At 46.8% G+C, this 25,816-nt stretch overlaps 1 long non-coding RNA gene across 2 annotated transcripts; it reads left to right on the forward strand.

The window, feature by feature from the left end:
* Positions 1-863: 863 nt before the first annotated feature.
* On the forward strand, positions 864-16,582 carry LOC124226168 (uncharacterized). Of its 2 annotated transcripts, XR_006885217.1 has the most exons (5): positions 864-2,251; positions 2,609-2,712; positions 11,129-11,426; positions 12,805-12,999; positions 16,427-16,582. It is a non-coding gene; the product is annotated as an uncharacterized LOC124226168 (long non-coding RNA). The 2 variants fall into 2 exon arrangements; XR_006885216.1 differs by having other exon boundaries at positions 864-2,712.
* Positions 16,583-25,816: the final 9,234 nt, after the last annotated feature.

The raw sequence follows: 25,816 nt of genomic DNA on the forward strand, positions 1-25,816 counted from the left end.
GTTGACCACACAGCGGGCTCTGGAGTTAGAACCTGTTTCTCCTCTCTCGTCTCACTTGTTCTTCACACGAACCTGTGACGCAGAGACTGAGATTAGCATCTCTGTTTTCCAGCTGAGCAAACTGAGGTTTGGAGAAGCGAGGCAGCTTGCCCGAGGCGGCACGGCTGTCACACGGAAGAGCAGAGCGGACAGCAGGCGGTCTGGGCGCAGAAGGCGCTCCGTCTTCACTGTGGGCAGACAGCCTGGCCCTGAGCATGCGGGTGCCCCGTTCTTGTCACTCACACTCACCATCACACATGCATGCTCCTTCTGGTGTCCTCACATGGTCCCGGCACATAGATCCTGTGACACAGACAATGCTGTGCATTCACCAAACCCCATGTCCTCGTTCTCTGAGACACACAGATGACCCTGGCACTTAGGTGGGTTGACGTCACTGAATTCTGACCAATGGAACATGGGAGTAAGTGATGAAGGTCACTTCTGGGCCTGGCCCTGAAGAAAGCCCATGATCCTCGATCTGCAGACCAGATGCAGAGGACCCCGTGGAAGAATCTGGGACCCTAGGGGATGGTGGAACCACGAAATGGAAGCTGTCTGAGTCCCTGAGTGATACATGGAGCCAAGCTCTTTCCAAGCTCCCAACTGAACTGTGACGTGGACCTCAACCTTTATAGGGGTACCACTGAGATGGGGCTGTTTGTTACAGCAGTCAGCCCACCCTCACCCATACAGATGTTTCTGGAAGGGTCTTTTTGGCATAATGAAATTCTGGTCTAGGGTTTCCTTGGGAAAGGGCTCCCCTCCATGCCTCGAGCTTCATAAAGGGAGAGTCTCCCAGGGAGAATGCAGAGCCTCACACATAGTAGGTCTTCAGTTAATATTTGTGGAAGTGGCTGAATGAACCTCCCATCTCAGAGGCCCTTGGCCCACAGGGAAGCTTCCTGAATGGAGACGTGGGAAGAAGGTCTTCTTCAAGCCACTTCTGTCTCCATCCTTCCTGGATACCCCCACCGTGACCCTCATCCTCCTGCCTGCGTGTCTCCGGTACGGTGCTGGGGAGACAACATCAGCGATAACATCTGGAACCTGCTCGTCAAGTCACACGTCACTATACAAATATCAAGCTGACTTCATTCTGTCCCGACTGGCTGTAAAATCCAGGAAAAACCCAGTGGCATGGGCCCCAAGCTGCACACACTATATTCAGATGTTTACAGAAAACCAGGGCTCAAGGATTTGCTCGAAAGCTAAATTTCCTCTTAGCCAAAGCCCAGAAATGCCTTTTAAACCCTGAGCAAATAAGCCGGAGGAGAAGGCATTCTCCCTGTGCCGGAGCCCTCCGAGCTAGGGGATCTTCAACTTTTCAAGGGAACAAGCTTGCTGCAAAAGACGCCGCACAGAGGAGCCCCTCGCCACCCGCAACCACCAGGCTTCCAGAACTTGCCCTTTGGTCCTGGGGCAGATGGTCCGAACAGCCACAAGCCCCAGGCCTGACTTCAGGCTGCAAATGGAAGAAGCTTGAAGCATACATCTAGGTCCAATTAGAAAGACAGCGTTGGCTCAAAATAGAATTAAAATAAGCCATTGTTTTAAAAAAATTAACCAACCAAACAAAACCCTTTCCCCATGGAATGTTGAACTGAGTTGGGTGTACCCTGAACAAAAATTTGCTGGAACAGCACAGACATTGGGCATCATCTCAGTGCTCAATTTACTGAGCACTTCCTGTGTCCCAAGCCAGGACTTTCTACAGGAAGCCCCTTTAATCCTTACAACAAGTTTCTGAGACAGGAATCATTATTACTCCTCTTTTACAGATGCGGAAACAGAGGTGCAAAGAGCGTGTTATGTAAGAGGTTCAATTTCATAGAGCCCATGAGTGGACGTGCCAGGATCCTAACTCGGCATGCCTGGAATCAGCCAGGGCCCAGCTCGAGGCCCAGCTCAGCTTGGCTATGTGACCTTGGGCAAGTTATTTAACTTCTCTGAGCATCTGAAGACAAGAATAGGAATAGTACCTATTTCCTAAGATTAAGTGAGACGGTATATGCGAAAGTAGCAAAGTGTTCTTTTCCCCTCCTTGCATTTTGCCGTGTGTGTTGTTTTATTTATAAGGCGTTGTTCAGGCTGCTGGTAGCTGGAAGCAGAGCTCGGTTGTCCACGTGCGAGTGGGGAAGAGCTGTGGAGAGTTGTGGCCAAGAAGCAGCAGGCACATGGGGGCCGAGTGCATTGGCAGGGGTTGCAAGAGGTAAGAAGCGGCCACAGAAGGGAGAAGGGGGTTTGGCAGGATGAGCAATGAGACCTCCAAACCCAGCAGCAAAATGGGTGAAAATGGCCGCCTGGATAAAAGACGACGTGGCCCCCTTGGGTATGGCCGCAAAGGCACCCCTGCTTTCTCCTTGCCACGGGGAAAATGATTTGGCTGAGCAAGGAAATGGGGGGAGAGGAAAGGCTGTGGATGGCTGGGATGGACGGGGCAGTGCGTGGGAGAAGGAAGGCATCACATGAGCAGGAAGAAACAGGCCGTGTATGAATTTCCTGAGGCTGCTGTCACAAATGGCCACAAACTGGTGACTTAGAATAACAGAAATTTTTTCTCTTACAGTTCTGGAGGCCAGAAGTCTGAAATCAAGATGTCAGGGCCACACCCCCTCTGCAGGCTCCAGAGGAGTATCCTTCCTTGCTTCTTCCAGCTTCTGGTGGCTCCAGGTGTCCTTGGCTTGTGGCCGCATCACTCCAGCCTCTGCCTCCGGCTTCACATGGGCTTCTCCTCTCTGTCTTCCTCCTTTCTCTTCTCTTATAACCACATTTGTCATCACATTTAGGGCCCATCCTAATCTGGGATATTCTCATCTTGAGATCCTTAACTTGATCACATGTGCAAAGACCCATTTTCCAAATAAGGTCGCATTCCCAGGTTCCAGTGGACACATCTTTTAGGGTCCACCATTCAACCTGCCACAGGCTAAGGAAATAGAAGGGTTCATTTGCCCCCTGAAACTTATAATCGATAATGATTTCAAAGGTAAAAAAAAAGTACAGAATATTAAAATAACAGACACTCTTGTACCGAGAACCCAAATTTAATAGATGTGAACATTTTTTCATAATTACTCCAATCTCTGTCTTGGGGAAAAAAAAGGAAATGAAGATGTAAAACATACAAACACATCACTTCCCCTCCTTCTCTCCTTAGAGATAACCACAGTCCTGAATTTGGTCTTTCATTCTCGTGCAAGTTGTTATACTTTCTCTGCATGTGTATCTAACTTTAAATAATTGATGGTATTAGTTCATGTGTTTTTAAATTTTACATAAATGGTATCACTCTGTATTTAGCCTTTTTAAAATTAGTAGTTTCATAAAGATATAATTCCCATATGAAACTCATGCTTTTAAAGTGTAAACTTCCTTGGTTTTTAATATATTCACAGAATTGTGCAGCCATCACCACTATCTAATTCGAGAACATTTTTGTCACCCTGGAAAGACGCCCACACCTATTAGCAATCACACCCCATTCTCGCTCCCCCCACTCTCTGGCCACCACTAATCTACTTTCTGTCTCTATGGATTTGCTGATTCCAGATGCTTCATATAATGAAATACATGTGCTCTTTCGGGACTGGTTTCTTTCATTTAGCTAATGTCTGTAAGGTTCATCCATGCTGTATCTTGTGTTGGTACCTCGTTCCTTTTTATGGCTGAGTAATATTCCATTGTATGGATGTGCCACTTTTTATTTACCCATTCATTAGTTGGTGGACATTTGGGTTGTTTCTACTTTGGGGCTATTATGAATAGTGCTGCTATGAATATTCTTGTACAAGTTTTTGTGTGGACATACGTTTCAATTCTCTTGGGTGTATACTTAGGAGTGGAATTACCGGGTCATATGGTAACTACGTTTAACTTTTTGAGGAACTGCGTAACTGTTTTCCAAAGTGGCTGCAGCATTTTGCTTTCTCACCAGTGACGTATGAGGGTTCCAGTTTTTCCCCATCCTTGCCAATACTTGCTATTGGCTCCTTTTTGATTGTGTCCATCCTAGTGGGTGTGAAGTGGTATCTCATCGAGGGTTAAATTTTTGTATTTCTTATAGCTAATAATATCGAGCTTCTCATCTGCTTATTGGCCATTTGTGTGTTTTCATTGGAGAAATATTTATTCAAATTCTTTTCCCATTTAACAAATTGGTTGTCTTTTTGTTATCGAGTTGTATAAGTTTTTAAAAATATATTCTGGGTACAAGTCCTTTATCTGATTGCAAACATTTTCTCCCATTCTGTAGGAGAATACACAAAAGTTTTAAATTTTGATAAAGTCCAACTTATCTATTTTTTCTTTTGTCACTTTTGCTTTTACTTTCGGTGTCATTTCCAAGAAACCGTTGCCTAGTCCAAGGTCATGAAGATTTATGCCTATGTTTTCTTCTATGAGTTTTATAGTTTTAAGCTCTTACGCTTAAGCCTCTGATCCATTTTGAGTTAATTATTATGTATAGTGTAAAGTAGGGGTTCAGCATTATTTTTATGCCTGTGGATATCCAGTTGTCCCAGCACAATTTGTGGAAAAGATTATACTTTCCCCTTTGAGTTGTCTTGGTGCCCTCGTTGAGAATCAACTCGCCATATATAAGGGTTGATTTCTGGACTCTCAGTTCTGTTTCATTGGTCTACATATCTATCCTTATGCTAGTATCATGCTGAGTTGATTACTGTAGCTTGGTGGTAAGTTTTTATATTGGGAAGTGTCAATCCTCCAACTTTAATCTTCTTTTTCAAGATAGCTTTGGCTGTTCTGGGTCTCTTGCAATTCCATGTGACTTGTAGTATCATCTTACCAATTTCGGCGAAAAAGGCAGCCGGAATTTTGATAGAGATTGCATCGAATCTGTGGGTGAATTTGGGTAGTATTGCCATCTTCATATTACGTCTTCCGACCCATAATCATGGTATGTTTTTCAATTTGTTTAGCTCTTCTTTACTTTCAATGATGTTTTGTACTTTTTAATGTTCAAGTCTTGCATTTCTTTTGTTAAATTTATCCCTAAGTATTTTGTTTTTATGCCATTGTATATGGAATTGTTTTTTAAATTTTATTTTTAGATTGTTTGTTTCTAATCTATAAAAATACAATAGATTTTCGTATATTGATCTTGTGTCCTGCAACTTTGATTAACTCATTTTTTAGTTCTCATCGTTTTTTTTGTTTTTACCTTTTGCATTTGTGGATATCCTTGGGATTTTCTGCATACAAAATCATGCCATCTACAAATAGAGACAGTTTTCTATCTTCCTGTCTACTCTTTGCCTTTTATTTCTCTCTCTCACTTAATCGCCTTAGCTAGAATCTCCAATACAATGCTCGGTAGAAATGGTGAGAGCAGATCCCTTGTCTTACTTCTGATCTTAGAGAGGATGCATTTGGTCTCTCATCACTAAGTGTGTGCTGTTAGCTGTGGGTTTTTCATAGACGCCCTTTATCAGATTGAGGAAGTTCCCTTCCATTCCCAATTTTTGAATGTTATTTATCATGAAAGGCTGTTGGATTTTGTCAAATACTCTTTCTGCATCTATTGAAATGATAATGTGGTTTTCCCCCTTTCTTCTATTAATAGGGCATATTACAGTGATTGATTTTTTTTGTGTGTTAAGCCAATATTGCATTACTGGGGTAAATCCCAGTTGGTCATGGTATATAATCCTTTTCATATGTTGCTGGATTTGGTTTCCTTTTGAGAATTTTTACATCTATATTCATAGGAGATATTGGTCTGTAGTTTTCTTTTGATGTCTTTGTCTAGTTTTGGGATCACAGTAATATTGGTCACATAAAGTGATTTGGGAAGTGTTCTCTCCTCTTCTATATTTTGGAAGAGTGCTTGAAGGATCGGTGTTAATTTTTCTTTAAATGTTAGGCAGAATTCACCAGTGAAGCCATCTGTGCCTGGGCTTTTCTTTATAGGAAGTTTCTTTAATTACAAATTCAATCCTTTAAAATTTAATGAGGAGTTTTCAGTGGCCTAACATATGGTCTCTCCTGGAGAATGTTCCATGTGCACTTGAGAGGACCATTCTCTTCTGTTGTTGGGTGAAGTGCTCTGCAGATGTCTGTGCCACCTAGTCTGCTCAGAGCACTGTCCAAGTCTTCTGTCTCCTTGTCAGTCTTCTGCTTTATTGAAAGCACAGTCTGGAAGTCTCCAACTATTATCATTGAATAATCTAGTCCTTGCAATTCTGTCAGTTTTTGCTTCACACATTTCAGGGCTCTGTTATATGTTTATAATGATTCTATCTCCTTAATTGGTTGACTCCTTTATCATTCTGAATTGTCCTTCTTTGTCTCACTTCCAGTTTTTGCCTTCATGTCTATTTTGTCTGATATTTGTACAGCCATCTCAGTTCCGTTTTAGCTACAGTGTACGTGGCATGCCTTTTTCCCTCCTTTTACTTTCAATCTGCTTGTATCTTTGCATCCAAAGTGTGTCTACTGTGGTCAGAGTATAGTTGGATTATTTGTTTTCACTCATTCTGCTCGTTTCTACCTTTTGATTGAAGTGTTTTGTTCACTGACATTTACTATAATTACTAAGGTGGAGTTTAGTGCAATTAATGATAAAGCGTCTGCAATTTTGCGATTTGTTTTCTGTGTCTATGTCTTGTTTTTCCTTCTATTCCTCTGTTACCGCCTCTTTTTGTGTTAAATAGATATTTTCCAGTGCACCATTTTAATTCCCTTGTTCGTACTTTTTTCTATATTTTTTGAGTTGCTTTCTTAGCGATTGGCCTGGGGATTGAAAATAACACCTTAACTGAAAACAATATAGTTCAGATTAATACCAACTTAATTTCAGTGGTATACAAAAACTTGGCTTCAGTATAGCTCTGTTCCTTCCCCCCTCCTCTGTGCTACTGCTGTCTTATAATGTGAAAAAAAAATTACCCCTTTCGCGTTATCAACCCACCAACACGGGTTTGTAGTTATTACTTGATGCAGTTGTCCTTTAAATAAGAAAGAAAAAGAAAAATGTATTTATGTCTCATTTTATATTTACCTATGTAATTATCTTTATTTATGCTCTTTATCTCTTTGTGTGGATTCAAAGTACTGCCTAGTATCCTTTCATTTTAACTGAAGAACTCCCTTTAGTATTTCTTGTAGGGCAGGTCTGCTAACAATAAATACTCTTAGTTTTTGTTTATTTCTCAATGTCTTAACTTCATCTTCACTTTTCAAGACTAGATTTACTGGATACAGAATTCTTGGTTGGCAGTTTTTTTCCGATCAGTACTTTGAATACTTCATCCCACTGCTTGCCGAATTCCGTGGTTTCTGGTAAGAAATTCCCTGTTAATCTTATTGAGATGGTGAGACACTTTTCTCTGCTTTCAAGATTCTCTCTTGGTCTTTTGCTTCTGACAGTTTGACTGTCTGTGACAATCTGTGTCTGGATATGGGTCTCTTTGAGTTTACCCCACTTGGAGCTTTTCAACTTGGATGTGCAGATTGATTTTTTAAAAATCAAATTTGTGATATTTTCAACTATTGTTCTTCTTCAAATATTCCTTCTGCTCCTTTTTCTCTCTTTCCTTTTGGAACTCCCTTTACGCATATATTGGTATGTTTGATGGTATCCACAGGTCTCTGAGGCTCTGTTCTTTTATTTTCATTCTTTTTTCTTTTGGTTGCTCAAATTGGATACTCTCCATTTTTGTGTCTTCAAGTTTGCTAATTCTTTCTTCTGCCTGCTCAAATCTGCTGTTGAGTCCCTCCATTGATTTTTTTCATTCTAATTATTGTATTGTACTTTTCAACTCCAGAATTTCTATTTGGTTCTTTTTTCTTTTCTTTTTCTTTTTTTTTGTGAGGAAGATTGGCCCTGAGAGAGCATCTGTTGCCAATCTTCCTCTTTTTGCTTGAGGAAGATTGTCACTAAGCTAACATCTGTGCCAATCCTCCTCTATTTTATGTGGGATGCTGCCAGAACATGGCTTGACGAGCAGTGCTAGGTCTGTGCCCAGGACCTGAACCAGCAAACCCCAGGCTGCTGAAGTGGAGCACATGAACTTAACTACTACACTGCCAGGCCAGCCCCCTATTTGGTTCTTTTATATAATTTCTGTCTTTTTATTGATAACTGCACTTGGTGATACGTGATCTCCTACTTTCCTTTAATTCTTTAGACAGTTTCCTTTGGGTCTTTGAATATATTTAAAATAGCTGATTTAAAATCTTTGTTTAGTAAGTCCAATGTCTTGGCTTCCAAGGGGACTGATTCCTGTATATAAGCCATACATTCCTATTTTTCAAATGCCTTATATTCTTATTGAAAATTGGACATTTTTGGCAATGTAATGTGACAGCTCTGGAAATCAGACTTCCCTCCTCCCCAGGTTTGCTGTTTGTTGTCGTTACTGTTTGTTTAGTGACTTTCCTGGACTAATTCCGTAAAGTCTTTATTCTTTGTTGTGCATGGCCACTGAAATCTCTGCTGGGTTATCTTAGTGGTTAGCTTTTTATTGGACAAAAATTTTATTAAATGCCTTGAACCGGTTGGTCTCCCAGCTTTTGCTGAGTGCCTTTGTGTGCATTGGGGCATACTTTCCACGCTGTGGCACGCAGTTTATAACTGTCTTAGCCTTCACTGCTGCTCCTGTGGATCCTCGAGGTCAGGCCGAGTTGAGAGATGAGGGTCTTCTCAAGTATTTCTCGGGCATACGCACAGCCTTGCATGTGTGCATGGCCTTCTAGATTTCCGGGACTCTATCAAAGCTTTTCCAAGCCCCCTGTGGACAGCTGATAGCCCAGTTTTTTCTTTCCAGTTGTTTGGTCAGCCTCTGTTAGCCCCAAATGGGAAAACCACCTCAGGTGATTGTGATGTTAAAGAATTGCTGCTGACGGCCTTTGACAAATACCCTGGGGGTGGAACTGGGTGAGCTCTGAGTCAGGTCGGATAAAGACAAATCCTGAGAATGGAGCTTTCCCACAAGTTGCCTGACAAGTCAAATGGTGACAATTCTCTGGGGATGTAAGAAGAGACTTTTGGGGAGTTCTGAACCCATCTGACCGCTCGGTGGCTGCTAGACTTCTGGTCTTCGCAGCTACCACAGTTGTAAGGCTGTTGGTTTTCAAGGCCACCACAGAACTGGGGAGGAGGCTGGGATTAGGGTAAGTTAAAACATTGCAAAGCTCACTATTCTCACTGAGATTCAGCCATTAAATAAAAAATTACCCTGAGGTTGTTGTAAGCCTTTGATTAACATCCGGAGATCTAAAAAAGTTGATTTTGACAATTTTCGATAGTGTTCTCATTGCACTGATGGAGAAGCAGAATTTTCGAGGCCTTTTCTCTCCCATTCTGGAAGCACTTCCATATATATAACATTTGGTAACTTGCTTTGTTCTCTCATAATTGCCCTTTTATATGTGTTTTGAGACCTAGTTTATTCATGTGAATGGTTGAAAAGTATTCTAATTTGTGAATAAATCACAGTTTATTAATCTACCCTCTTAGTAAGAGACAGTGGTTGTTTTCTGAGTTTTGTTCTTATCAAGAACACTATAACAAACATCTTTGTGCATGTCTCTGTGTACACATGTGAGGTTTTCTCTAGGGTATCATCTAGAAATGCATTTGCTGAGGGTGGGGTATGCGTATCTTTAGTTTTACTTGATATTTCCAAGTTCCTAATCTGCCAGCAATTGCCGACCCCCCAGCAACGAATAAGAGTTCTAATTTCATCACATTCTTGCTAACACTTGGAATCATCAGATTTTGTTCATTTTTGATAATCTAATGAGTATGAAATAGTATCTCGTTGTTTCTTAACTTGCATTGGGAGGAGGATATTTTGTAACGTAAGGCAAGGCCAGGAAGGAGATGAGGGCTCTTTTAGCCCGGTAAAGTGTAGAAAAGCCAGTGGGAGTTAGGATTCTCAGTGAAAAGTGTATCTTCTAGCTATTCTCTCTGAGGCCAGACCCTAATGGGCACCTCTGCCCCCTCCTTCCACACGTGCCGCTCTTTGCCCATTTGAGCCTCAGATGAGGTCGCAGCCCCAGCCAGCCGCTTGGCTGTGGTCTCGTGAGAGATCCTAAGCAGAAGGCCAGGATAGGCCTTCGCTGGACTCCGGATCCACAGACACTGTGAGATAATAAATATGTGTTGTTTGAAGCCTCAAGCTTGTGGGAATATTGTTATGCAGCAACAGATAGCTAACATGGGAGGGAAGGACAGATTGCCAAGCTTTGGGATTTTATGGGTCTCCTTTGGTGGGTGTGGGCTCGACCCCACGAGACAGCACAGGGCCTTGGTCCCAAAGACCATTGGCTGTTTGCTTTTCTGTCCCTGATGTCACGCCCCTGCAGGCAGGGACCATACTTATACTCCCAACGCCCTGCACAGTCTGTGGCACAATATGGGTGACCCATCATTATGCGTCGAATCCTAAATTTAAGAGTGAGGTCCAAGGCCCCTCAGAGGACCAGGGGGAGCCCAGCTGCAAAACACAGTGAGCCAGGCTGGGAAATCCTCAGAAACGAGGTCAGAGTCTCGGGTTGTCATAGCTCATTTTCTCTCTTTTTAAAAGGACCAACCTGGGAGTCCCATGGGAAGTGTGAGCATTACCCAGACCATGACAAAGTGACCACGCATGTGCACCAGGTCCTGAGAGAGGCTTAGGCATTAGGGGCAGTTCAGGGCAGTGGTTAGCACAAGGGAGCCTGTCAGATTTGGCCCAAGAACCTGGCTCAGCCCCTTCCTGGCTCCCTTTCATTTCTAAGCCTCAGTTTCTCATCTGTAAAATGGGGTTAATAATGATTTTCGTCTTGCAGAGTTGTTATGAGGATTAACAAACAAACGTAAAATTCTTAGCACATAGTAAATGCTCAGTTAATGCTTCTCACAAGAAACATACTTGAATAGATCACCTATTGTAAGCTGGCAAATCCCGGGCAGCTAAAATTGCATAGACTGGAGTCCAGTTTTCCTTTTCTGCAGCCACAGGAAGTTGGCTCCACCCAACACAGGCCAAGGAGAGAAGGAAGCTTGGAGGGGGGCTGGGAAGTGGGGTGCGATGATGCTGCCTGAGAAGTCACTAGTTCCTCTTTCTCTTTCTTGGAGAAGAACTGCAGCATGGACCCAAAGAGTTATGGACACGGGACTCGTCTGCCACAGAAACACAGTAGTAACCGTGCAACTGAGCTAAGTGGAGGGGCGCAGAGAATGGCCAGTGTCGCACCCCTGAATCACCCACAGGCCTATCACTGCGCCTGAGATTTCCACCGTTCGATCTGCTCCTGAAGCTCCCTGGGAAGCAAGATCTGTCAATTTACTCACATTCATCCAACATCTATTTAGCGCCTACTACGCACAGACCACTGTGGGAGGAAGATACGCATGCGTCTGTTTTGTACTTTACAAGGTAACTCGATTGCTCATTTGATCATCACAACAATGCTGCCAGGTGGGCATTCCCGATGAGCTCCACTTTGCGGAGGGGGACTCTGAGGTCCAGCAAGGTTAAGGTTTGAGGGGCTCACTACAAGTCAAGCAGGTAGTAAGAGGAGCAGCCAGAAAGTAAACTGAGTCTGGCTCCAAGCTCTTGGTGTTTCCTTGTTCATCCCGGCCGTTCTCAAGAAGTTCATAGAAAACAGATGCGTCAGCCGATTGAGAAAATGGTCGAGGGCTTTTCAAACGTGGCTCCCTGGTGCTCTCGGGGTCCGCTGGATGCTGGAAGGTGAGAGGGGATGGACAGGGGGAGTGGCCCTGGGCCTTGGGCTGCCCACACACCTCCGCCAAGTCCTCTCCCTCTCTTCTGTCTCTAGAGGTACACAGTGTTCCATTTGCCAGGGAGATGATGCAGCAGTTAAACCAAACAAGAATTTCTGGAATACCTATTGAGCATCAAGCCCAGAGTCGGGGCGGGGGGGTCACTTCGGAGAGTGTAAGAGAAGCTTACAAAACAACCCGCTTGTGAAAACTTGAAGGACAATAAAAAATTAAATAACGGCTGGATCCAGCAACAGATGAGCCGTCCCACGGCCACGTCTGGTCCCTAATTAATTGCCTCAGCAGTGACTTGGGTGGTCAAGGGACAGTGCAGCCCTGTTCAGCTGAGTAACCCAGCACCACCCATTATCAGCCGCAGAGGAGGAGCCCGGAGCGATGAAACCCGGGCTGGGCAAGTTTGCACAGAGCGGAGGCACGAAGGAAGGGACTCGGTGGGAGGCATTAAGGCCTGGCAAGGCCCCGCCAGGCCCTGCCGGACAGAGACCGTGTGACGGACAGTCCTACAGACTGGGGTTGAAACCCCAGCCTTGCCTTTCTGTAACCTAAACACATGGGTGAACACAACACCCACCTTATAGGGCTGCTTGGATGGTGAGCGAGCTCATGCACGTGGAGGGCCTGGCACCATTAGTCCCTGGCACATGGCAAGTTCTCAATAAATGTTATTGGCTATTATCTGCAGCTACATCCAACACGGGCAGGCTGGGAACAACTCTTCCTGGTTTTTATTCCCTCATTTAACAAGCATTTAATGGGCACCTACTCTCTGCCAGCCACTGTGCTGAGAGCTGAGGCCAGAGGTGGAAAATTTCATCTTCCTTAAGTAGCTCCCAGTCTGCTGGGGAGGGAGGAGGAAAACGATTCCAGTTCTGTGTAAGGATTGGAAAGTCCGCTTGGTAACAACGAGGCTAGTTAACGTTTATTGAGTCCTTGCCATGTGCCGGCTACAGGGCACTTCACATGTGTTATTATCTCATTTGATCCTTAGGACATGATCGTTCCTTCTACAGATGGCGAGGCTGAGGCTCTGGAAGGCCGTGTCTTCTGCCCAAGATCACGTGGCCAGTAGGTAGCAAATCTGGGCTTCCAATTGAGGATGGATGGAGTTTATCAACAGGGACAACCAAGTTTTGGAGGTTTAAAAGATCATGGAGAAGTCAGAATGGATAAGACACAAAACGCCCGGCACTATGGGCCCCTGGCAGGTAATTCATGCTGTGAGGTAGAGCCACAAGGATGAAGCAAGCAGCTGTCTCTGAAGCTCTAGCCTCGTCCCTGCTTGTTGTTTTTGTCTTTTGGGGTTTTTTTTTTGGTGAGGAAGATTGGCCCTGAGCTAACATCTGTTAGCTCAGCTTCCTCTGTTTTGTATATGGGATGCCACCACAGCATGGCTTGATAAGTGGTGTGTAGGTCTGCACCCAGGATCTGAACCTGCAAACCCCAGGCTGCTGAAGCGGAGTGTACAAACTTAACCACTACACTACGGGGCCGGCCCCGTGACTGATCGGTTTTAGCATTTTAAATCTCTTACATGAGTTAATACTCGTGAAGCCCTCGGGCTTGGGATCAGGGGTCAGTGTGGGTTTGGCCTGATGCCTGGCCGGAAGTCAGGGCTCCGAAGTGTTAGCTGTTGTTTCTTACCGCCTCAGTGCTCGCCTCTGCGTGGTTCGGATATGCATGCATTTCAGTCACCATGTTTAAAAAGTAACACGGGCCCCCAACAACATCGTTCAAATTTCACTTGTGTCAATACTTACACAAAGCACAAAGTTTGCTCCCAGCTCTTCAGCCCACAAATCGCTGGGTAAATAACAGACGTGCGTCACGATCAGTGACCAACTGAGTCACTTCCTTCAAAGGCGGCTAGTGAGTAGTTCCTGAACAACTGCTATTCAGTTCACACATGGACAGTGAAGTGTGAGCTGTGTCGCCTCCTTGTCTTTCAGTGACACCCCATGTGACACTTTATGCAAAGAGACACTAAAAAGAAGGAAGTGGCCAACAAAGATGAAAGTGCAGCATAGCCCAGAAATGAAAAATGATGCTGGAAACGAAATTTGAATTGAACATCAATGGTCTTCGTATCAGTCAGGCTTCTCCAGAGAAATAGAATCAACAGGCCATCTATCATCTATCTATCTACCATCTATCTATCTATCTATCTGTCATCTATCTATCTATCCATCTATGATCCATCTATCTATATGCCATCTATCTGCCAGTTATGATAATGCAAATAAAAGTTATGATGCACACATATGGTATGTATACACGCTCTCTAGAAAGATAGACAGACAGACAGACAGACAGATAGATAGATAGATAGATAAGTAGATAGATAGACAGGTAGTGGAGGCTGGTAAGTCAAAAATCTGCAGGGTAGGCTGACAGATTGAAGACCTAGTTGATGCCACAGCTCGAGTCCAAAGGCCACCTCTTGGCAGAAATCCTTCTTCCTCAGGGGAAGTCAGTCTTTTTCCATTAATGCCTTCAACTGATTGGACGAGGCCCATCCATCTTATGAAGAGTAATCTGCCTTACCCAAAGTCTATTGATTTAAATTTTAATCTCACCTAAAAAATACCTTCACAGAAACATCCAGAATAATGTTTGACCAAATATCTGGGTACCATGGCCCAGCCAAGTTGATATAACCACTTATCAGAGGATCACAGGCTTACAGAAGAAATAGATGATCGTGGGAATGTTGACACCGTCTCCACTTAAAAGGCTCTGGATCTGCCACTGGAGGAAGACAGATTTACTGACAGAAATGAGGGAAGTCATTGTGATGAAAAGGATGATGACTGTCCAGAGTAAGTGAGGCCAGCAGGAACTCTCGGAGATAGATTTCATGACACTGAGAGCACAAAGGAGAAAATACTGGACACAGATCCAGTCTTCGAAAGGAGTATGACAATTTGCCAAGGCTTATAAAAGATGCTCCCTCTGTAATATCAGTTAAACAGTGAGAAGAAGGCGGCAGGCACTGTTCAAACTACACTTGATGATTTTATACAAAGAAATACGATACTTCAATTCTCAAGGTTCCTAATGTTCTAAATTAAGCCATACTAAATACATGTTAGTTTTACTATTTTTAAAATTTCTTTAAACATTCATAACCAACAGTAAGAGAGTTTTCAGTGTTTTGATGGAAAATTTTAAAGGTCACAAAATAATCTTATTTTATTCCATTGATTGTTAAGATCGGTTTGCACAATTCCAGCCCTCAAGGTCATTCTTACAGTCCACAGAGCAAGGACTGGCTGCCTTATTGGTATCGTCAGCCTTATTCTCATCATTATCATCATCACCATCATCACCTCCACCAGGCAGGTCTGGTAAACGCCCAGGATGCCAGGCCAGGGGTCAAACTCAGGATGCCAGGTCAGGCGCCAAGCTCATTTTGACACCTTTTTCTGACTCTGGACGCGGGGCTCCTTGCAAAATCCAATGCCGAGGCCCCGCCCTGCTCTGGCCAGCCATGTCGTCCCTCTGCAGGGGCTGCAGAGCTCCCTACAGCCCCAGGAAGTTCCTAAGTTGGAGAGCTCGGTTAACAGACCAATAAAAATAACTCAGGGGTGATAAACAGCCGCCTGTCTCCAGGGCAAGCCACTCTTATGCAACCTGCCTTGATTTTGCAAGCCCCACATGGCACTGGGAAGCTATGTGGATGTGGACCGAGATGGACGCTCCGGCTGACACCTCAGGTTAGGGTCCCCTCTGGCCACAATGTCTGGGGATGAGTGACTGTGGCTGTGACATGGGGTGGTTCATTCACAACAGAAGACATGCTGAAATAGCACAGCCAATTGACTGATTGATTGATTTCTCTTTACTTTTTATTTTGGGCAGGGTCTGTAAGTAATCGATGGTCTTAGAAACTCAGAGTAAACATAGGCCAAACGAAAAAATCAAACCCACCTGTAATGCAGCGAACAGAGTCCTGCTGTTGCCTACATCCTTTCAGAGTTTCCTAGAAGCTTGTCCTAAGAGTGTATGGTGCAGAGCTTCAGGCCACAGACTCTGGAGCCAGCCCACCAGCTTGCTTCTCTTGCACAATTTCCCCATCAGTAAGTTGGAGCTCACAACAGTAGCCGCTTTGTAAGTTTTTGCACGGATAAAGGTTTTCCATTCTTCTCCCCTGTGAAAGAGGTCAAGAGGAAGACCTTTGTGGTTGAGCCTTTGCGCGTATTCTTAAGTGTCCCTTTAGGATAAATTCTTGGGAGTGCAACGATAGCATCAAAGAAGATGCACATTTTTGATGGTTTCGTTCATCCCTTTCCAAGTCGGAAAACCGATTAAAATGGGCTACCTGGGACCTCCGTTGAAGTAGGAATTGGCATCATGGCCAATGGTGTCTCTCCTCTCAGAAAGGAGAGGTCCAGAAGGGTTATGCCTCCCTCCCCAGGCTCACAATAATTGTCATAATTAGAAGGTCAGCCCCCACGAGGGCAGGGATGGTGTCTGTCTGTTCAATGCTGTGTCCTTGCTGCCTCCCCCAATGACTGAATCAACTTAGAAGAAGAGCCAGAACTTTCTGGAACCAACTGGAGTCCTAAGGTCTGTCTACACAGTTATGTTAACCAGTGTATTGTCGACACCAACCCAGATTCTTTTCCCTTGCAGGCTTCATTAAATTCCGTAATGAATAAAATATCAGCCAACCCAGTTCAAAGAGAAAAGGAGGATTCAAGAAACCCCCCAGAAGGAGAAAGTTGGAACAAAGCAAGCCAGCTCGGAGAGGCGAAAACAAATAAATGCATCATTTGTATTGTCGTTTGACTGACGCGTCTTGAATCATTTATGGCGAGCCCCGCCTCCCTCTCGTAATATGGAAATCGGGAACATGTTGCTTTCAGTCCTGATTATGGATGATTCCAAGGAATGCTCGCAGGTGAGGGAGACAGTTGGTGGTGGTGGCACAGCCACTAAGGTGCGTGGTGATTTCTGGGTTTCAGTGGGTGACCACCGTGGGCTTCCTGTGGTGTGGTGGCCTCTGACACGTGGTCAGAGAAGGAAGCGTCACTTGTCCTTATAGAAATGATCACCTAGTCATCAAATATTTATGGAGCACCCACCATGCACCAGGCACTATGTTAAATGCCAGGGCTGTAAAGGATTGGTCATTCCCCTCGCTGGGATAAAATGCTGCATGAACACCTGCTGTGCGCTGGGCACTGTGTTGGATGCCATGTCAACAGAAAATCAACAGAAGAGTCTGGAGAGGGAGACAGGTGCAGAAGCAAGTAGCCACCTCTTCCATCGGGAGAGGACTTACTGTTTTTAAATAACGTTCCTGGGCATCAACTACTCCAGTTCTCCCAGAAGCCTTAGAGGCCACAGGGTTAAGGAATCTTCTAGACTCAGACTGACCCACCTTCGGCTTCTGGCTATACCACTTACTGGGGAAAGTGATTCACCCTTCCCAGCCTCCTTTTCTTCATCTTTAAAAGGGAGATGAAGATAAAACATAAGACACCTTGTTAGTATAAGTACATCCCAACTATAGAATGGGATATACTTATACTAAACATTATTGTTCATTGTTCCTCTGAAATTCCAAATAACAAAAGACACTCTTTCCACCTTCATCACTCTGGAGCTATTTCAGGAACTGGGGACAGAAACCAAATATTCTAATAAAAGATACTCTTATGGCTCTTACCACTTAGGAAATTACAAGAGTTTTAGGAGCTTTGTGCCAGGAATAGGACGCAGGACAAAGACCAAATATAGATTTCTTATTATTTCACAATATCACAACTTCCCTTTGCTGAGTCGTGGTGTTCTCTCTTGGGATCATATTAAGCCACTTCCTAGGGAGGGTTGTCATAGGATTAGCAATAATGTGTGAACAGGGCCGGGCACAGTGTCTGATACTCATCATAAAGATGTTAGTAGTAGTAATTAATTATTCATAGTAACTCAGAGGGAGATGTTTTCACACACACACAGAGTCTTCATTCAGCTCACTGCAACAAGCATTTCTCTGGTGCTTAAGGTGCGTCAGGCCCTGTGCAAGGTGCTAGGAATGAATGAGACACAATTCTTGCCCTTAAGAAGCTCACAGTTTCGGGGGAGCCCCAGGAGAAAGGCTCATTGTCACAGGAAGAGTTACGTGCAGTGGTAGAGATAGACTCAGGTTGTCATGGGAGCCTGGGGTGAGGGGCATCGATTCAGGCTCGGCACGTGCCTCCCAGTGATTAAGGACCAGCTCTCACACACGGGATTCGGGCACACGTCATTTATGGGGGATGTGGGTTTTGAGGGACACGCTCTCATGGGAAGGGAGTGAGGGAGGCAGGACAGAGCCTCAGAGGGCACGGAGTAAGATGGTGATGTTGGAGCCTTGGCCTGGTCCCTTGGGGGCTCTGGAGCGTGAGCTGCACCACCCTCCACTGAGGCAAGCTGGCAGGTCCTTTACATCCTTGTCTGTCCGTCACTGGCTGAGGGCTGCTCTGGGAGTGAGGACAGACCAGGCGAGGCAGCCCCCACGTGGCTGAGGACGCTTCTCCAGAGCAGGCTGCAGCCGTGAGCCGTAAGCAGTCAATGCTCCCAAAGCAAATGCTTCCGCATGGGCCCCATAAAAGGGTTCTAGGTGAGGCATGGACAGTATTCTCGAACAACTTCTCAATCTCTATCCCAAAACCTTCACATCAGGTGGATTCCCAGGCCCACCAATGTTGCAGGTAGAGAAATCAAGTTTGCAGCCAAAAATCACAAACTGTCAGCCGAAAACGAAAAGACCCTTCAAGATCGCCAGTCCACCTCTCTGATTTTGCTGACAACACCTGGAGAGATTCAGTCATTTGCCTAAGGCTGAGGTCATGAACTCGAATGCTGCAGGAGCCAGCCAGGAGAAACAGATGCCATCTAAGACTATAAGGATTGGTGGGGACTGTGGCAAACTAGAGAAAAGGGACTCCTCTAATGGGGCAGCAGCAGCCGCCTGTATCTCACAGCCATGAGGGAATGAGGACAGAGCGTGGTCCGTGCCTCTGAAATTCTCCAGGGAAGCTGGAAATCAGGGTGTGTGTTTCATGTGAAATCTATCCGTTTTGAAATGTTGGCAACTAACTGGAAATTCTTAAGAACGCTGTATGGGCCAAGGAAAATATGTCAGCAGGCCAGCCTGGGCCCTGGGGTCTCTAGTGGGCAATCTCTGGCCCAGGGCCCCGCAGCACGTCGGAAGCGTAGCCAGGGTCCTGGGCCAAGGGGCCTTCTATCAGGCCAGTAAAAGGACAGAGGAGGACGGAGGCGAGGGCCCTGGAGGAGGGAAATGGGAGTGGAAAGTGCGGCAGACCACCAGTGGTTCCCACCCAGAGTCTCCAGTGTGTGTTGGATAGGGAAAGCCACGGCTCACGGTTATTTTAATTGAGGTGAAATTCACATAATGTAAAATTAACCATTTTCAAGTGTACAATTGGGTGGCATTTAGCACATTCATAATGCTGTGCAACCACCACCTCCGTCTAATTCCAAAACATTTTCATCACCCCAAAAGGAAACTGTTCAGCAGTGACTCCCCATTGCCCCTGCCTCCAGCCCCTGGCCCCCGCTAATCTGCTTCCTGTCTCTATGGATCTGCCTATTCTGCACACTTCGTATAAATGGAACGGTACAGCAGGTGACTTTTTGTGTCTGGCTTCTTTCAGCATCGTGCCTTCAAGTTTCATCCATGTCGTAGCATGAGTCAGTAGTTCATTCCTTTTCATGGCTGAATAATATTCCACTGTCTGGATAGACCACATTTTGTTTATGTGTCCGTTGATGGATAGCTGAGGGTTTCCACCTGTCCGTGACGGTGAATAGTCTCCAGGCTCACTCTTTAAGAGGAAGTAAATCCACCCCGGTGTTTGGGGACACGGGGCCGACTGACCCATTCTGTACAGCAGGCACAGTGCCTACGGCCCGTGAAAATGTCTTATTTTTCTTTTAAATCAGAAGAAAAACGACTTTTAGGGTCAAAGATAATGTTTGAATTTTTCATTTGGCCTGGATTCTATTTGCCTTTATACCAGGGCCGCCCTAAAGTATAACTACGGAGGAAGTGGCCCACGAAGGACAAAGGGCCCAGGGCGCACACAATGGCTCTGTAGGGGCACAGAAAAAGCCCTGGGGACTCCTGGCTCCCCCACTTACTGGCCTCGTGAACATAAGCGCAGGGCCAGGTCTTTGCCCTGCTCAGTGTTGCCTGCCCCGCTGCCAGAACAGGGCCTGGCACATAGTAGGCGCTCAGTAAATAGTTTTTGAAAGAATTAACTGTCTGAGAGGAGTCACTGAGCTGCTCTGGGCCTCGATGTCCTCATCTGAGACGTGGGAAAAATAGTCTTTATCTCTCAGGGTGGTCAGGAGCCTCAGAAAGCTTTGCCCAGTGCCCAGAACGGAACGGAGAAGTCTTCAAGAAGCTACTTCCTCCTCTTTGTTTTTCGACAGGGTGGGGGCAGGGCGAAGCTGGTGGCCGACTTACCAGAAGCAAATTTCCTACAAACCCGAGATGTATTTAGAGACTCAGCACCTCAGGGATTTCAACATCTTGGCTGAGGATCCCAGGGTCTGGAGAGAGGGACTGACAAGCAGGCAAACCCACCAAGAATATGACAAGGAAAACGACACCAGAGAGAAACAAGGACCATCAGGGAAGGGCCAGTGGGCGAGAGGGTGTGTGTGTCTGTGAGAGTGTGTGAGCATTGTGTGTACCTGTGTCTGAGTTTGCACGAGTGCCCATGTGCAGATGTGCATGTCTATGTGTGTGTGGGTGTGTGAATGTCTGTAAATGTGTTGTGTGTGTGTGTGAGAATTGTATGTGAGCACACGTGTGTGAGTGTCTGTGCAAGGCAGCGGAGAGGGTAGAGGCCGTGGAAGGGCGTGGGGGAGGGGGTGGAGGCAGAGCAGTCCCGTGGCCTCAGATCCTCAGATCCGAGATTCCACTCTATCTTGAGTTGGCCGCACATTCCAGCTGGATGCTAGGGGCGGGCGGCGGGGTGGGGTCTGAAAGGGGGGAAATGACCGTATCTGGGTTTTGTCTGGATGAGAGGAAATTCTTTGCCCAAAGCAACAGTCCCCCTGGGGTGTGCCCTCCTCTGTGGGTGACTGGGAACTCTAGCGAGCCCAGCCATCCTCTTCAAACCCAATTTGCATTAGAAATCAATGTGGGTTTCTCTTTTTTTTTTCTTCTTGAGGCCCTGAGATGCCAAGACCCTCGAGCAAGTAATAATGATGCTTTTCAGACCAGGACTTCAAACCGCTTAGATGTGATTAGTCTCCTTTTAAACACAAGAAAACTGGGGTGACTTGAAGGAATTCCACTGACAGGTCAAAGAGAGGCTGGTGCCTCCCCGCCAAGGTGACCCCAGGGGTCACGGAAACCACGGCCCCACTCTGGGTCCCACTTACCTGGGGGCCACCACACAAGGAGGCCCTGCTGGTTTCTGGACAGAAGTAAATTGAGTCTCTTGTTGATGTCTGGAGGACACACCCCTGCAGGCCAAGGAGGCAGGCTACTGTTAGAACATTCCGGAAGACCCTTCTGAAGTCAGCTCTGTCTGCAAGCAGCAGAGTGTCAGGGAACAAGAGGCAGCTTATTGGTCAGGAATGGACTGAGTCCTGCAAGAGTGACTTCAGTTTCCTTGCCATTAAATGGGGCTAGTGTCCTTCTGCACAGGGGCACTGTCTGAGGACTAAATAGATGTGGAAACATTTAGCACTGCGTATGGCACAGACCCAGCAAGCGGCAGTCGCTGGAGCTGTAACAGCGTCTTCATTGTCATCTCCCCACGAAAAGCCTATCTCCCCAGCTGTGGAGATCCTGAGGCTCCCAAATCTCACAGAGCTGAGAGGACTAGGGAGACTCATGCCACACTCCCGGACCCTCCAGGCCAGCACTGCCGAGGAGTCACATCAACTCTGCAAAAGCAGCGACAAGATTTCCTGGTAGGAGGTCGCTGTCCTCTGGCTTCCTAGGGAACTTTGGTGCCAGGGGCTGAGGAGATTCTAAGAAACCCAGTCTCAAGAATGTTTGGCTTCAAGATGGAACTTTTTTCGATGTACGCTCTGCAAGATCTGGACTAAGGCTGTGTGTCCACAGTCCCCAAATAGATGACTGGCTTGGAGCGAGTAGGTTTCCTGAAAAGAGACTAGTTTTGGAGGGAATTCCAGAGTTCCACAGACCCATATTCAAATCCCAACTCCACTACGTCTCAGCTATGTGGATCTGTAGGAATACACTCTCTTGGACCGACAAATATCGGACCAGAGGCACACAGTAAGAGGTCCAAAATGGCGGCTCAGTTGGTCAAATCAATTCAACCAACGAATGGGCTTGTTTGAGACAATCAAAATAATTCTCCATAGTGAGTTGGGGGTTTCTTCAGTCCACAAACGTTTACAAAGACCCTGTTAAGTGACAGATCCTGGGAACTCCAAGGGAAATGAAACAGGGCCACTCTGTCATGAGGAAAGAAGGATACAACCCAGGAGGGTAACAAAGTCTGATCGCCACGCCTCTCCTGAGAGACACTCTCTCAAGCAGAGGGTGACACGCTCCTCTCAGGTGCTTCCCTGGCAGATGGGCCTCCTGGGAGGGTGGACCCAACCACAGAGTCTTGAGGGAACTGCTGTGGTGGTCCCCAGAGACACAGGGTGACAGCAGTGAGCTTTCCGATGCTAAACAGAAAAAACAGAAGAAAAACGTTGCTGGGAGGCTGTCCCCAGACACAGAACTGTGTTTTGGACTCCTGAAGTACGGCCCAGTCCCTCAGGAGCCCCAAGAACACATGGTGTGGCCTGGCCTCTCTGAGGTAGAGTGACTCTCCCAGCATGCCACAAAATTGACCCCACGGCCACCGGGCCTCCCGCTACCAGTGAAGAAGCCCTCCGAGTGTCAATGACTGACAGAAAGGGGTCATTTTTTTTCCCATTTTTTCCATGACCCCTGTCAGTCAGTAACACTCTGAGGCCCACAATCTTGGTTGAGGACAAGTTCCTGAGGAAAAGGAAGAGGGAAGAGAAGGACTGGTCCTTTTGGCCTTGGGTCTTTGGGCCAACTGAGAGCTCAGTTTGGTTTCTCTCTGGTCCCACAGCTTTCCCGGCTTGGTCCTGGCAGAGAGGAGATGAGCATGGATGAAGTCAGGACAGTGGAGGACGGGGTGTGTGGAAGCATCCTCCCCTTCCTCTCCCAGGCCCCCCGGCGTGATAGTCCGTTTTGCCAAAGCACCTGTATTTGGTACTTCCGGGGTCTGCTGTAACAAAGGCCTGCCAATTAGGTGCTTTAAAACAACATAGATTTGTTATTTCACAGTTGTGAAAGCCGGAAGTCTGAAATCGAGGTGTCGCTAGGGCGGCGCTCCCCCACAGTCTCTGGGGGAGGACCTTGCTTGCTTCTTCCAGCTTCTGGCGGTTGCCTGCAGCCCTCGGTGCTCCTCCGCCTGGAGCCGCTCCTCCGCCTGGAGCCGCACCACTCCCACCTCGGCGCCCCCTCCCGTCACCATCCTCCCTGTGGTCCCTGCGTCCAGATCTCCTTCTCAAAAGGACACCAGATTAGAGGAGAACACGTCCTACCCCAGTACGAGCTCATCTTAACTAATTACAAATGCAAAAGCTCGTTTCCAACTGAGGGCACGTTCCTAGGCGCAGGGTGGACATGAACTTAGGGGACACCGTTCAGTCCTGTTCCATACCCAAGCACGGGAATCATCGCGTCCTAGGTTCAGATCCTGGCATTGTCACTTCCAGGTTGTGGAGTTCGGGTTTACTTAATCCAGCCGGGCGTCTGTTTCCTAATCAAAAAATCAGGGTATAGTGCACGCCCAGCAGGGCTGTTTTAAGGATCTGAACTAATGTATGTAGAACACGTAGTAGGTCTCAGAAAACGGAAGAGGTCTGATCTTTACTCCTGTAGGAATCTGTCTCAGATCTGCCCACCCCCCGCAGCTGCTGTAAAGCTCCGGCTCCAGGTGTTTCCACCTCGATACACGCCAGTGCCCCCTGCACCTCCTGGGTGCCATCGCCGCCAGCTTCCCTCGTGCACCTGCCTGTCTTCTTGGCAGTGGCCAGAGAGGGCGTTCCTCACAAGAGGCGAGCACGTGTCCGGGAAGCCAAGGGGACAGAGTGGTGTGATTCCAGCAGGGGGACATCCACAGGATTCCTTCCCCAGTCCCCAAGGTCCGGGCTCCCAGGCCAGGCGGGCAGGAGTGAGGACGTGTCTTCAGACAGGAAGCCTCGCTCCCAGAACATGGTATCTGGCTGGAGCGGCACTCAAACAGCTGTGGAGGCATTATAAATCTCTCTCCCGGAGCCGAGGCCCAGAGGCTCTCCACGTGTCCCGCTAACGGTAAATCTGTCAGCGCCCACAGCGCGGGCCCTGGACTCGGCGAGCAGCAAGGGGCGACTGTCTGCCTCCCTCAAGCCTGGTAATTGCACCTGCAATCTCTCCCCTCCCATCCTGGAAGGCTGCCTCTTGCTTCCTTGAGAACATCAACGGGCTTTAACTGCAGAGCAGACCGTGCTTCAAATGCAGTCTGATTGCCTCCGAACCCAAGGTCCGACCTGCCGACTTTCTGCCAGGGGGTCCTCTCTCCTGCAGGACACGCGGCGATACGGTTGAATCCAGGCCGGGCAGTGCCCCTTGGGTGTGGCGGAGGTTTACGTGGTTTTCTTATGGTTTGTTTTTTGGTGCAGTCTGTCCTTAAATCTTCACCTTCAAAAACGTGATCATTAGTCTTCTTTTGATTTAGGGGATGTGAAATCAGAAGTTCAGGCCCCCGATTTATCACCTTGTAGATGTGTGACGTTGAACAATCCCTTCATCTCTTTTAGATTCCTCAGTGTAGACAGATGATTGTAAACCCTTATCTGCTGGATACGAGGATGAAAGGAGATGTTCTACGGCTATTAATCAGAAGTTGAGTTGGAAACAACCAGTGGTGTTGCCGATAAATCAACTCTTCAAAAACGAAAAGCTCTGATTTGTAGCACTCGCCATTTTCCGTGGTGTAAACGCTCACATCACGACTGATTTGGAGCGATTGACATGACGTCCCTAAAGCAGGAGCCGGGTAGAGGGGTGAACAATGCGTTCTCCTGAGCCGAGATGAGCCAGCTCCAGCACAGGCCGGAAGACAACAGACGCCAACTCTGGCTAATTTTACCGGGAAAGAAATGTACCCAAAGGACATGGGGGAGCTTGCAGAATTTCCAGCTGGCAAATGAGACTTGGAGTTCGTGCAGCCAGGAGTTACACCCCAGAAATCATTGAGCATTGAAGAGGCTGCTGCTGTCCCCTCTGGCACAGACACAGTAACGTGCTCCATCATCACCAGCAATTATGGACACTGGTCGATGCCTACAAGCTGCAGCCACTGGCATCTCTGAAAACACCACGGCGCTGCTGTTGCTGCGTCCTCACCAGCGCGCAGAAGGCTCGCAAAAGGCGTGGTTTTGCTCCCTCCCACCATTAGCTTTCCTTTAATCTAGGAAGGTGCATCTGATTGGCAGACCTGAGTCACTTATCTGTGTCCTCGCTACAAGAGAAGCCGGGGAAGTGAGGGTATTCGTTTCTTGTGCTGCTGTAACAAACTACACCAACCGGGTGGTTCAAAACAACAAAGATGGATTCTCTCATGGTTCTGGAGGCTGGAAGTCCAAAATCAAGGTGTCGGCAGGGCTGGACTTCCTCTGGAGCCTCTGGGGAAGAATGCTTCCTTGCATCTTCTGGCTTCTGGTGGCTGTCAGCATTCCTTGTGGCTGCATCCTCTCACTCTGGGCCTCTGTCTTCGCATGGCCTCCCCGTCTCCTCTCCCTGTGTCTCTTCTCAGTCTGTCTCATATAAGGACACTGGCTATTGGATTTAGGGCCCACTTGGATAATCCAGGAAGATCTCATCTGAGATTCTTAAGTTAATTACGTGTGCAAAGACTCTTTTACCAAATAAGGTCATGTTTACGGGTTCTGGGGTTTTGGACATAGACATACATTTTGGGGCCACCATTCAACCCACTGTAGGAAGTATCTGCATGG

Source organism: Equus quagga, chromosome 15 (assembly GCF_021613505.1).
Source record: "Equus quagga isolate Etosha38 chromosome 15, UCLA_HA_Equagga_1.0, whole genome shotgun sequence".
Classification (NCBI taxonomy): Eukaryota; Metazoa; Chordata; class Mammalia; order Perissodactyla; family Equidae; genus Equus; species Equus quagga.